This window comes from Bombus vosnesenskii, unplaced genomic scaffold, assembly GCF_011952255.1.
Source record: "Bombus vosnesenskii isolate JDL3184/JDL3185 unplaced genomic scaffold, Bvos_JDL3184-5_v1.1 scf7180000013314, whole genome shotgun sequence".
In the NCBI taxonomy this organism is placed as follows: domain Eukaryota; kingdom Metazoa; phylum Arthropoda; class Insecta; order Hymenoptera; family Apidae; genus Bombus; species Bombus vosnesenskii.
The window spans coordinates 5,506,261-5,521,120 of record NW_022882960.1 but is presented as its reverse complement, the minus strand read 5'-3'; the positions used below and the strand labels follow the sequence as shown (position 1 = coordinate 5,521,120).

Sequence of the window (14,860 nt, the reverse complement as noted above, 5' to 3'; positions counted from 1 at the left end):
TTTCTTCGGAGTTTTTACTATTAAACGTGTATATCAAATGTATCATACATTTTGCAATTTAAAGTATCGAGCTCTACGAAATACTATTACGTAATATTTTATATCGAATATTAATAAAAATTACTCATTCAAGAATCAACTAATGAATATCTATAGACATTCTAGTATTGATAGTAATGATATTTATGGTTAAGTTATAGATTCGGAATATTAATAAATGTTTTTGATCTAGCACATAATAACCGTTACCTCCTATTGAGCGTACTGTGACAAAAAATAAATCGCAAGGCAAGAAATTAACTCTAAACTCGTACTTCCATCTCAAATTATGTACGTTTAAAAAGTATTGTAACCAACGATCAATTTATTCTTTCAGATATTTAAAAAATTCCATACATAATTTATATAAAATAAATAACAGATTTATCAAGAATCGCAAAGATAAAGTTCAGACAAAACTTTTATTTCAGTTATTATTGATTATTTCATGAAGAATAGTTCTGAGAAACACCACCAATTTATAAACCCTTCATCCTAAATTCCTTATTCTAGCTTCGAGGTGAAAATATCAAATATCCAGTGGTCGGTGATAAAAGAAAACGCTCGGCCAGTACCGTATTCTCCTTTAAAGGTAATTACGCAATTAACAGGCCAAACGGCTTCCCGTGGTGCAGGAATGACTGTACAAAAATCCTAACGGCATCGGAGCGTGGCCATTAACGAGCAGACCGATACTGCCCCGGCGCAATAAAAAAGTGAAACTCATTAAAATTAGACTCGGCTCGTTGCTGGCTAGATCGCGCTTAGGCTCGAACACCTATTTCGGTTTATCGTGTACGCGAGTGGCACGATCGCGAGCGCAGCTCTTTCCGGTAGGAACGCAGCCTCTATCTCGCGTCTAATCCGCGATGCGTTAGCGGACACGGAGTTTCCATTAGTAGCTCTCAGTCGTAAGTACAATAATACAAATGGCAGGTTCGCGCGGATGCCCATAAATTAACGATAAAAAAGCACGCGACTTTTCAGCCGTGACTTGTCTGCCTTTGAAGAGCTTTTCATTCGCGAGTCGCGTCCAACGATGCGAGTATCTTGTTCCTTTGTCTATCACTCGTACCATCATTTTGTAATGTCGTTTCATAGGTTTCGACCTGTATCCTTTTGCTTTAGATGAAAAGGAGACGTTGCTTTGCGTATAGTCATTTTTGATAGAGATGATACAGATGAATTTTTTATAAGATATATGGGGCTGTTGTCGATGACTATATGTATTTTATTTTTTTAGAAATTATTTTTATTTGAAAAAGGTGTAATAGAAATTGTTGAAAAAGGGACATGTCAAGATAAGAATTTTAAATATCATATGGAAGAGTCGGGAACAGATAACGCTAGATCTCTTGGTAATTTTCGATTAAATTTTTTCGATTAAAACAAGGTATAATACTCGAAGCTTAGTAATTATAACATAAATTCTTTCTCCTTTTAAAATAGCTTACAAGTACAAAAATATATTCCATTTGTCTCGCAGAAACCATAATCTAAAATCGGCACCGCATTACAACCGCTTTCTACAAATAACCATCCATTAGCACATTCGCTGCCACTAAAATATGACAATCTTTCCCCAGGAGCTTCATACCTTTTCAGTAAAAATATTTTTACTTTGTGTAATAATATTTGTTTTAGCAACATTTCCCGCTATCTCCGTTGCTTTCCAACTAACTTTCTTAAAACGCATAAAACTAAAGACATGCTGATTGCGTCAACAGAATTAGATACTTTTAGTCGGACAACTACATTTTAAATAACTTAGTCGTCGACTATTAACTCCTCTACGTTCTTTCAATCATTTTAGACCCAATCGTGCTAACAAGCCTCTCAAATTTGAAGAAAGCCTAAAAGAATCGTTGTTGATGTTATCAATGATGGTGTGTTAAAATTTTTCTTCAAACGTTAAACCTGTTTTTACTTGTGAAAAGGAATAGAATTGTCACGTGAAAAGAACCGTAGCGGGAATAACACGATAAACTCAAACGAATAATCAGACTGAAAATGTGGAAGAGCATAAAAATATCACGATACGCGCTCGACTCCATAATGTTCGCAATTAATAATAATTCGTAATCCACGAAAAGAGCCGGTGCATGGAGGCAAGTTACCGTCGGTTGGCGAAACAAAGCGATAGAGGGTCCCGCAGGCCAAAGTTATTATTCGCGTATCGCGGAAATCGTTTCATTATCCGCTCGCGAAGCTGTAATCGCGCATTGTGTGCTAAATGCGCGTAACGTGGCCAGAGAACCCCCTGCGGAGACTTGGCTAGAGCCGATTCTGTTTGACTGGAGGTTGCTCGACAGAGCGGCGCCAACCGGTTGCCGCGGCAGCTGGCTTCCTTCCATCGATCTCAACGACCGAACTCCGACTACGAGAACCGATCGTGCCACGTCTCCGGGCGACGCTGAAGAACGCCGAACATCGGTTCGACGTGCACTGGCTTACGAAAGTATTCGAATATTTGGCGTAGAAAATTTGTACATTCATATTGCGCGTATTATACGAAACATTAAAAAATTTTCATTAACTTTGTAACGAGATGCGACGATGTCGATATTGGTGTTGGTCAAATTCCAGACAAATTGAAAGATGTACATAAGTTGCAGTCTGGTATATTCGTAAAGAATTTCTATAAATATTCGAACATATCACAGAAAATTATTAGACGAAGCTTACACGTATATATTATGTGTGTCATATAAATCATTTTGAAATTTCATCAGCGCTGTAATGAGACACGACTGTTATGATTATATTGGTCAAATCTGAAACTAATTTCAAGATGTATATAGAAGTTTCAATCTGTATGTTCGTAAAAGGTTTCTATAAGCATTTGAACATCTATCATACAAAATTTCTGTGCATATATTCTGCGTGTCATATAAATCATTTTGAAATTTCATCAGTACTATAATGACACGACTGTCATGAGTATATTGGTAAAATTAGAAACAATCTGACTATAGAAGTTGCAAGATGCTAAAAGTACGTTTCACTAAAAATTAGTATACATAGCTATCCTAATATAATGGCTATCTCAAGAATGTAGTAAGTATTATATTTTGAGATTTATTAATAAAATCAACGATAGCTCTTAAATACTTTCGTGATCTATACGAAATACTCACACACACATATATATTGAATATCTTCCAATTCCTACGTATATTTTTAGATTTGTTTCAAACTTCATCAATAAGATCATTGTTGGTTACGTAAGTCTCGTAACAGCGTTAATGAATTTCAAAATGTTTCGTATGACACACATAATATATTCATAAAAGATGTGTACAAGTGTTGGAATAGTTTTATGAGTCTGTGTATCGATAAATGCGTGTTGGAGTGGCGGCTTCTCGAGAAGCCTGACACGGACAGGCAACGAGCCACGGAACGTCGTCTGTGCTTCGTTCCTTGTTCTTTTTCTTTTTTTTTTTTTCTTTTCTTTTTGTTTCTTTTTTCCGGTTGGTTCACTGTCGCTCGTGGCTGGTGTATCAAGATTGATTTATGCCGGTACATCTAGTGGGCGGTCATCGACAAAATGTTGTGGGACGTATTGTCGATGCTGTGTATGACTGGTATGATTTGTGTCGAGAATATAGTGGGTGAGATTGATCGTGAGTTGGTCTTGAATCGCTGAATGCGCGGCGGATAATATTTAGCAGCGAGTTTGCTATGGTTTGAGGGTGTTTGGTGTTGTAATGCAAGTGTGGGACGAGAGTTGGTGGAAGACGACTTGCGTGATTCTACGTCCTTAAACCTTCTGACGTGGATTGTTTTTTCGTACTTATCGATATTGTTTAAAGCGTAAAAATTTGTTTAATTAATAATTTAATTTAAAAGCCGTTTTATTGCGACCATAAATATTATACATACTCTTTATTCGAAAAATCTGACAGTTTCTCCTTTACTTAGCATTTTACATTTTAAAGCACTTGTGATAAGAATGAAAGAACAGATTTGTATTAGGTTGTCCGAAAAGTTTCTTTCGTTTTATAAGGAAATAATAGACGCACAATGTTTTTTGTTTTATATTAGTTTATTGAATTATGCACGAACATAATGATAGAAATATAACGAAATAGATCATACCTAATTTAATAAAATAATAAAAAAAAGAAATTGTTGTCCATCTATTATCACCTTATGAAACGAAAGAAACTTTTCGGACAACCTAATAGCAAAATAACTAGAAACTAAAAGCAGAGAAGAGCATCTAATTTATATTAAATATGCCAGTGTATATCCGTGGACTAAATAAGTTTTTGGTGACTTTATGGATTATGGATATTCAAAGTTACAACGCATAATTTTACTGTGAAATATTAATTATATTGAATCTGTAAACATTCATTAGCCACAGAAATAGGATTTAGTATATTCGTATTGCGTGAACGTATCGTATGTATGTATTCATTGGCCCAAGAAAATGGAATTAGTTTGCACATATAGGCGTGGTTGATGAGATTGGAATAGTTCATTTCAACGATATGTTCGTCAACAGTATGCTACATTTTTTATTATTGAGGTTGAGATCGACTGATTGAAGAACGAGTGAATGAATCTGTAATGGAAAAGTATATTGAAATAACTAAAGGTATAAGTTTATGCCGATTCAGATCCTTTCTCTCTTAGTGTTACTAGACAATGGAATCGATCGCTCATATATTTATATCAAAAGGACATTACCAAAAAAGCTAACCCTGTAGCTTTAGCTAGAGGCTACAGAGAACGTAAATAGAAATTTGTTTATTAGTTCTTTTGTTCTTAGACCTTACAAACCAAAACATAATGTATATTCAAGGGTACAATGATATGCACCTCTCCTTATTTAGAATATTTCTGAATAATAGCAGTCTGCAGGTCATGTATGTACATAAATAAAGATGTAGAGTTTTTCTCGAAGTAGTTACTTCAACATTTATGATGGAAAAAATTAAGTCTACCGAGAGAATATGAAACGAATGTTCGCTGGAAGTTGGTACTTACAGATTTATATTGTAGATCAATGAAACTGGTGATATAAAACGAGTATCCCCAAGAGCTGAAATTCAAATGCATTCTAGGGAAAATAACCGTGCCGATGAAGTGTGGAATTCAAGGAATGCAATAAGAATCGAAAGCAACTGATCATAAATCACTGTTTCGTACGAACGTGTAATCTGCTAGAACTTCAACGAGATTACACAGGGGGCTAATAAATGACGACTTAAAAAACACTCGATTTGTTTCCTTAATTTAAGTTAGAAATCAGAAAATTGCAAGAAATTCCTGTTAAATTTATTTTAGAAAGTTCTCTATCATTGAGCACAGAAAAATTACGAACTATGGAGACAAAAACTCCGCATCTTTAAATGGAAATAATAAGAACAACTGATCTGATAACTGTACTGGCCATCCATTAACAGCTAGCATATTAGAAAGAGGGTAAGATTATTTACTATGAATATAATAAATCAAATACTGCAATGTAAAATGTAAAATACATATTGTTCCAGGTTGGCCATTAAACACAGTAGCCAAAGAGAAATATCCAGAGTTTCGTAATAAAACAATATTAGATTAAAAAGTATATCAATCTTCAATCATCAGTTGGCACGTACTAATCTATACTATCTAAAATATATTCAATCTTAGTTGGTACATTCTATTCCATCTAATACCATCGTCCGGATATCGTTTATCTTGATACTCTTAATGTTACAAAACTAAATGAGAAACCGAATGAACGCTGGTAACCTGTAAAAGATTAAAAGAATTCATTCTTTAAAAAAAAAAAAAAAAAAATACAAATTATAACGTTACTTAGATTATAATAAAACGTCGTAAAGAATTGTAATTGATTTCACAAAGATAGCTCTCGAACATTTCTTACATTTTACTGCGAAACTTTCGAACAGATATTTTGTATCGAATTCAATTGTGAATTAAAAGTATACGAAACCACCGTTCGATCGGCGAAGAACGACTAGCAATATCGAATTTGATTTGGTACACAAAGCGTACAAGTACCCATAGAAATCCATCAAATGTAAAATCAGCTGGTTGCATCATGCCGCCTCCGCCGCTGGTGCAGCAGGAGGAAAAAATTCTTTTAAAACTAGTCATAGCGCATACATATCCCGCAGAAACGATCGTGCGTTCGATGTGTAGAAGATATCGATGATGCAACGATGCATTTCCAAGGTATCTCAACCGAGGACGCCATTACTGTAAAATCGAAAATACCCGGTTCGTCGTAAAATTCAAATAAGCGTTCCCGGTCGAAAGTGGTTCGGTTGCGTGGTAAAACGTAGCATTTATTTCGATAAAATCGCGAAACGAGCGACCGGAAACCATCGGGTGTTAATAACCTTGGCCTGTGAAATCGAGCTGCTGAAAAATTTACTTGCAACGTGTGTTTGTTACAAAGATAGAGTTTAACGCTTCGAGCGTGCCAGCTAGAAATAAGCTGCGATCCAAGTTCCACGGGAATGGTTTAATATCAATCTATTCTTGACTACAATACCTTTTACCTTACGTGCTTGGTGTTTCTAGTCAGCTGGTTTGGAATTTGTAATATAGGGTAGTGATCTTCTTTCCTTTTTCTTGTTTTTTTTTTTGTTCTCAATTAATTAGGTACAGTCGTATCATTCGCTATAGCGACGACTCACATGCACATTGGCGACTCACAATCAGCCGAAATCATCGGTTGAATTTCTATATTTGGAAGGGGGTGGTATGTTTCAGATTACTAAAAACTTTAGCAATTGTAGGATTTTATATAAATTTTTATAATTAGGGGAAAAATGGATATTAAAGTGTAATCTAGCAGTGGAAAATTTGTTATAATGTAAAATGAGATACGGCCCATGGTTTTCTATTAAGAAATGGATTAAAATTAAATTAAATCGCCTTTAGAGGGAATTTGAAGATCTATTTTCATAAAAATTATCTTTCATAGTTAGCGACACATGAGAGGAATAAATCAGGATATTAATAAGTAGATAATAAGCAACAATGTTTGAAATTATAATATTATAGCAGACGTAGAAATAATATATTAAAAATATATAAACAGTACGAACACACAGTGTTCAATAATCATGCAACAATTGTAAAATGCAATGTCTAATCCCTTATTTTCCTTATTATTGACGTAGAGTGATCAATATCCATCTTGTTTAAACGTTTCGAAAATGCATAATGTATCAACGTAGCAATAAATCAAGACCTGTCGGTTTACGTATATCGAAGAGATTATATTCAGAAAATTTATGGCTAGGTATTAAACGTAATTTACTGCATTTAGTCAGTAACTTTTCTTACACGATTATTCTTGGAATAGATGTTAAAATGTATTAGGATATTGTTGGTATCTTGCATATTATTATTATAGAAAAATGACATACCATGCTAAACGAAAGGTGAAATAATAATATATGAAAATGACTAACAAGATATTACGTTTAATCTGTAAAAAAATCTTATACCGTTACGTATTGTACATACTTTGATTCGCTAACGGTTCATACTACTGTGTCCGTGTATAATTTGCTCAATCTACTAGCCAACGTTAGGTTAAAGGAGCAAGCTAGATGACATGAATTATACTTCTTGTCTCCTTTTTATGTAAAATTTCAATTATAAAGTAACTTTTTGTAAATAAATTATTTGCACATTTCAATCTATAGAAAATACGCTTCATATAATTCTTTGTCTACTGTATTACTTTACAAAATAAGAAATTATAATAGTCCTTTATGTTACATAATCATAATGTGAAACACTCTGAAAAATAAAAACTCTTCATACCAAAAAAGAAATCTTCCTGAATAACAAAAGGACAGAATTCCTGACTAACGCTTTTTACTAGAAAATATTTCTAGATAGCTAATGATTCTAGCCAACAATGGCTAAAATTTTCCAATAAGTTAATACTATGCTATATGCGACGAAACGAATGGATTAGTTTCCACATTATAGCAGACAATGCCTGTCAGATAATCCTTTTCATTTCCAAATCGTTCGATTCTACGCCTTTCGCTCAAGCATGAACGTTGTCCAGCCCTATTTCGCGGCTATAAAGTCTAGATAACTACGACACGCATGATTTCTTACCTAATTCACGAAAACGAATAGGAGAAGCATGAAAACGCCTCGCGTAGCCAGTGTGTTCACCTCGGTTGTTTCAAGGATCATCCCTCTGGCCATCGACAATCACTTACTCGACAATTATACTTGCATCGAAGGAATAACGTTTACGCCTCGATACGATGTAACGATAGTAGACGATACACGACCCCTTAAGCAGTTTTGCTGGCGAATAAAGTTCCTTGTGTGGTTTCTCCATCGTAGTTATAGAACGGGGAGAGAATTTCAAGGAGGCAATTAAAAAACGAACCGATGAATCCAACACGAGTCCTCTATTTTATTACGTTTGTTAGATATGAAACGATATAGTGCAATAAAACGAAGCTGTTCTATTTGAAAATAAGAGTTTGAAAAATAGAAAGTTTGAGGTAAACGATTAATAATTATTCAGCCATTTAGCAACAGTACAAAAAGTAGCTAATTATCTACTAATGATATATAATATATATATAATAATAATATTCTTTCGATTACAACGAATTCTAACAAAATATCATTCTAACGATATATAAATTACTGTAATAATATAAAATATTAAAATTTGTACGTCGACGCTATCACGGAGCATAACGAAGAAAGAAGAAAGAAGATGACGGAAACAGATACGTAGCAGACGAGATAAGAAACGAGGAAAGGAGAAAGAAAAGTAACGCATAGCAAGCAGCGATGCGACGATAGTTCAGCTACGTGGCCGTAAATCGCTCAGATCGTTGAATTAATCGATTGGTAAATAGCAGTTTGATTGCATGACACGTTTGTTAATGAATTCACATAATTCCTGACCGCGATCTCCGCAAGCTTTTCAGCTTTCGTCTTGGCTCTCTTTTTCCGTTGGAAAGTGACATACGATCAACGCGGTTCTTTCTTTACTCTGTTCGTACGGCCCGCGTTCCGAGCGAGCATCTAAACGATATCCGGTGACCCGGCGTTCGTTTCTTGCCGTACGCCACGCCGACCGAACGTTCTTCAAGATTTATGGAACGACCGAGCGCAGTGACGGATGTTTTGCTGGACGAACGGCGAAAATATCCTGCGAGACGATTCTTCCAGTACTTATGGGACAAAACAGACATCTTTCGATAGGAAGTCGAACTCTCACGTGAAATATAGGGATAGAATGCGATCCCCTACGTTCAAGAGTATCTCTACATACATTTTATAATATGAAATAATGATCGAAGAGAGGAAATAAGTAAAATTGTATAACGATCAGATGGATTTATCGTACATCTAACAACTGTTGTGTTCATATTTGGTAATATGAGAAATACCTAAGAAAATACATACGGATCGACAACATTGTTTGTTGTGTTAGTGTTATATGACAATATGGTATAAAGGAATGTTAAATTTCTGAATTCGCACTTTCACTTTCCAAGTTTTACATGTTGTGGTGTGAAAAAACCAGAAGATCAAATACCTTAGAATTTATAGAAATAATATAGTACATTAGTACTATATTATAACTATATAAAGCAACTTTATAGATGAAATAAAAGAAGAAGATAAATAAAACTGTAATGAAGAGGATTTAAAATGATCATATGTATTAATAAAAAATATATTTATATATATAGATAGTTCTTTATACTTCCAAGAACGTAGTCAAGTCGAATGAATTTCGAATCCTCAAAACAATGGACGAAGAACAATTGCTAATTGGAGAGCACTCTATTCACAAATCTTCGTAACCGCAAAGTCAACGGTTTCCCTTGTCCCACGGTCGTTAAACTTTTGAAAATTGGCGGCATGTCTCGAAATCTGAAACAATCAAGACACGGCCTCGAACGAAAGGATTTCATTTCCAATCGTTTCTGCGGCATTGCGTAACCTTGACGAATCGTCCGGAGAGTATGTTTCAGTCTATGGAGCCGGCGCGGCGTAAAACGAAGGGACACAAAGAGCTCCCTTTCACGTTTTTCGCGTTGGCGACTCGCGCTAATTGGCTTCCACGGAACACGTAATGAAACGTAAATATTTTCCATCAGTCTGCCCTGTCTGTTCCTGTCCCCCAATTTTCCCTTCTCTCTCTCCCTCCCTCTGTCTCTCTCTCTCTCTCTTTCTCTCCCCCTCTGTATCCCTTTTTTATCCCACACGCAGTTTATCCAGACGCTAGGAGAAGGAGGCACAGAGGTATCGACGATGATGAGGTTATTTTGAAAAATGATAAAACGATCGGTCCATCGGCCTGACCTTTAAGCGATTCTAAAAGAGAGGAACTTAAATACTAATGGGAAACTGGTTAATGGAGGACCGGGCGGCGACCTTTCGAAAACAATCGATCGCCGCGCGGTTAGTCCCGGTTCTGAACGAGGAACGAGCCTTCCGAGTGAAAGTCCCCCATAGCATTGGTAGCATTCCGTCTTGTTTATTCGCCGATATAGAAGCTGTTAAAGTGGGTCAGCTGCAGGCGTTGCACCACCTTCCTTCTAGCGTATCAGTTTCCGTTTCGTGCCGGCGGGATCCCGCGATAGGACGAATGTCGATAGTGCAACGGATTGCGTTTAACGGTTAGTACGAATGTTGAGGGAGTATTTCGGAAAAAATTAGTTTTCAGTACGATACGTAGATGGGGATTGATGGAAAGGAGAATTTTGTGGGAAAAGCGAAGGAATCATAGCTACTTGGTGCGATATTAATTATGAAGGCCAGGGAGAGTTAGAAAGGATTAATATTGGGTTTAATATTTATTTAATTTGAATGTACTATTTAGTAATATTTGGTGCATCTTTAGTAACTCAAATGAGTAACTTAACGATTGGTTCAAATAAATTGAATTTGGTAGTATTGTTACGTGAACGTGGAATTGTAATTAAATGTTAAATAGAACTTTGTAAATTTTCTTCTTCATAGAAAATTTATTATTGATTTCTTCTAGTTTATAGGAATAATAATATGTTCTAATAATAACTTAAAAGTTTAGAGGTATTATAATACCAGCAATAAGTGAATAGGGGGAGTTACAACATTTTCCTCTTGTCTGTATAAGACTTGTTTTTTAAAAAGATTATATTAAATCGTGGGTTCGAAATTTTTTTTGTTTCTCTATAAGATAATCTTTTAAAAAATTCTATAGTTTCTAAACGAATTTATGCCTTTCATCATATACGTTAAACTTTATCTTATCTATTGTTGTGTAATAATTGTGATTGTTCATCTTTTGATAAATCTAACGAGAAATTGCTTCTTATTTGTTAAAGTATCTCTCCATAATAATATACAAAATGAAACAATCTGGCTGCGGTATAATTGAATACAAAAGGTTACGGTAATTTGAAGACGCGATGGGATCATATAGTCCCGAACACAATGGAAGGATTAAATTGGATTCTAATTTTATCTATAGTTCGTAGTATCTTTATTTTAATCAAAGAAGATTCTAATGGTACTTTGAAGGAATTCGCTATTATTCTCTAAAACGAGTCAAGAGATTTATATTTCGATTATCTTTAGCCACGGAATTCATTAGGGATGGAGCAATGGGACTGGCTACTATGTAGCATTTATTTGACATAATTAATAGTCGAATTGCCACGCAACTGTGTTGCATTTCCTTAGCAGCTGGGATCATTTATTTCGCTCGTTCTACGTGTCTGTCGAGCGATCTATACCATCGTGATCCTTTTGTGTCTGCATCGTGGTATTGTCGTCAGATCTATTAAAAAGTCCCAGGAATATTTCGTTGCATCGTAAAAGATTGGTTAAGAAGCTATTTGATAGCCGCTTCAAAAATTGAAAGCTTTTTTCTTATAATCGTTTACATAATTCAAAAGTCGGATTTCGTTGCCAATAAAAAAGGTATCGTTTTTTATATCGCGCTTCTTTTGTGGTGCGAAAGTTAGCAAATACTTCAAACAAAAAGATGAGAATCGAACGTAACATTGAAAATTACGATCTTATGATCAAGATAGCATATTAAAATCTTGCAGTCAAGACAGATATTATCAATAAATAAAATGTACAAATTTGGTCGATGATTAAATAAAACAAGCGCGTGTAATTACTAACCGTATTAAGCTACTTTTATTCTCTTCGTTTAAGGTTTAACACGTTCATATCTAAATCATATTATATAATCCTATTTCATCCAATACCAATGCGATGCTAAATTTCATTACTATATTCTTCGGTTCCACTTTCTATGTACATATTTTGTTACTTCGTGTTTAATATTGGAGTGTTTTGTTATCAGTAGTATGAGACGTAAGGAAAGTATTCATCCTATAGTAGCTTTCAAAATAAAATGATAAATATTTCTCGAATTCATTTTGATCTTTCGAAAAACCTAATCCAAAACCTTTACTCAATTATTTCCTTCATTCAAATACTACATGTTCCTTTCCACAGAATCGTTTCGAGTTAACTCTTAAACAATAGTCATTCTAAGAGAACCACGTTACAGGAAAACGCAGTCAAACTTAACTAATAACGCCATTAAAGCATTTGCGCATTTCCTAAACGAATCTTGAAATCGTCTCTCCATTATGGACACCTCTCGCAGTCTCGAGAATGTCTGCGTTTATTGTTCAGGTACCGGAAGTGAGGTTGCAGCAATCGATGCACAATGTCGAATGACGCGAGGTCGCAAGTGATCGATGGTTTGGCCGATCAACGCGACGATCATCGATCATCTGACTCGCGCAGACTTCGCGTCTCTTTCTCGCCGCTTCCTTCCTGCAAAATCCGCCGTCTCTTTTTTTCTCTTCGAATGATGTCGCTCGACTGGTATTCGGCGGCAGGTACATCAATTATTAGACGTATCTCAAGTAGCTTCGTCGAACGGTTTTAGATTTTTGTAATGGTAATAGAGGTAAAGGAAGTTTCCTCGAGGAAAACTTGGAATATCGTGATGGAAATTTTTGATGGGGTCGATGGCACGTGAGAGAAATTTGTTATTGACAGATCGCGCATATTTATGCAAATTTACATTTGTATAATGTGTTGTAATATATAAAATATATTTAAAAAATTGTATTTTTAGGCAGAAGATTGCTTGATTTACATTTGACCTACTACATTTTGCATATTTCGTATATCTTTGTATATTATGTCCATTCTATGCACCTGTTTGAATTTGACTTCTCATCAATGTATACAAATCCGAACTAGAATTATCAATATAATGGCTACTTTATGCTAGTTTTAGAAGTTGTTGTATGTTGGGATAAATTCGTAAATTCGTATAAGTAACGACGTACTTTAACAAATTGCTGCTGAATTAACCGATATATATATAATTATTTTTGGTAAAGATTGTTTTAATTTTAATATATTATTTCCTCTTTACAAAAAGATTCAAAAGACATTTTTGTCATGATTAATTGACGAAAAAAAAAAAAATATTTTGCCACAGCCCGAAGAACATCCAGCTACTGGCAAGTGTTAATATTCTTCTGAGATTTTTAGTAAGTATTACGATAGTTATTGGTAGATACAAAATATTGTATAATGCCTTAACACGAAAGAATTATCCGTTACTCGTTTATTTCAAAGACAATTGTATTCGAAAATTATATCGGTAGTTTGTATCTTTCTTCTTCTTTGATTTCTAGCTTTATTTTCTAATAAAACATCTGTTTCGAATTGTTATCACTATTTTTAAAAAAATGTAATCTACTAGAAACTTCTGCAGGACAGTATATCGTTGCAGCTAGAAAAAACTGAAAGGACGGAATACCGTAGATTTGTATTTAGAAATTTGCTTATCTTTTAAGCTTCTTATAAATTACAAACTAAAAATTCCTTGCTACTAATTAATAATTCTTAATTTGTCGAGACGGAACTAATCAATGTTATTTTTACGAAAAATATTATTTACCAAATACATCAGTTAAATGTGATTTCCACTGCAAACAAGCGATAAATTCCTTAAATGGAAGATATAAAAATTCCTAGCTCTTGAAGCGTCATCCTCTTTAATCATTAGTGTCACTCATTATACACATACAATGAAACGAAATATACCTTATTTACTTATTAATAACTGCACAGCCGATAGTTAAGCATCATCCAATCAATTCGCGATTCTAAATGCCTCGAATCGACATCTTCTCACTTGGTTACGAAATATTAAGAAGTGCAGCGCAAATTTGCATTGGCTAAACAACATCGATTTCCTTTTTCGCGCATTTTACACGATCGTGTCTCGCGGGGATCTCCTCGTAGACGGAGGGGAAACGTGGCATTTCTATCACGGTGAATTCATTAACGAACTTTCCACTTGTCATGTTCCGAAGAACACAAGAGTACTTACTTGGTATCCATCTATCATAAGTAAACGCTAACCTCTCGCTTTATGCAAATATCGTAACCCATAGGAAGGTGGTCAGAAGGCGAACATTGCATCGGAGAAACGCAATGCTGTTTCGTTCGTTGGTTTTAAATACAATTACCACCATCATACGATCGATAATATGACAAGTTGAAAGTAATGAAAGATTTACTTAAGGCCTATAAATAGATAAGATATTGATTTATTGTTGTGAAATAATTTGCCAATTGGCGAACGTGAAATAAGAAAGAGGTCAAAAGTCCTTCGGTTATTGAAATGAAGAATTCTTTAAAATTTCTATCCGCAATCGTTACAGTGTGTTTCACTTGTTCGTTGAAATAGAACACGTAATATATTACAGTAAATGATTCTAGAGATAATAATGTGTAGAAACCAGAGAGAAAAAGGAGA

At 34.8% G+C, this 14,860-nt stretch overlaps 1 protein-coding gene and 1 long non-coding RNA gene across 5 annotated transcripts in view; both read left to right on the top strand.

Moving 5' to 3' along the window:
* Positions 1-14,860, top strand: part of LOC117235097 (UPF0489 protein C5orf22 homolog) — a 1,027,617-nt gene that overhangs the window by 646,920 nt on the left and 365,837 nt on the right. The gene's annotated exons all lie outside the window — the stretch shown is intronic.
* Positions 3,348-5,824, top strand: LOC117235103. 3 transcript variants are annotated; one of them, XR_004493615.1, is made up of 3 exons: positions 3,348-3,558; positions 4,681-5,472; positions 5,544-5,824. It is a non-coding gene; the product is annotated as an uncharacterized LOC117235103 (long non-coding RNA). The 3 variants fall into 3 exon arrangements; XR_004493616.1 differs by lacking the exon at positions 3,348-3,558 and having other exon boundaries at positions 4,176-5,022; positions 5,112-5,472; XR_004493617.1 differs by lacking the exon at positions 3,348-3,558 and having other exon boundaries at positions 4,176-5,026; positions 5,112-5,472.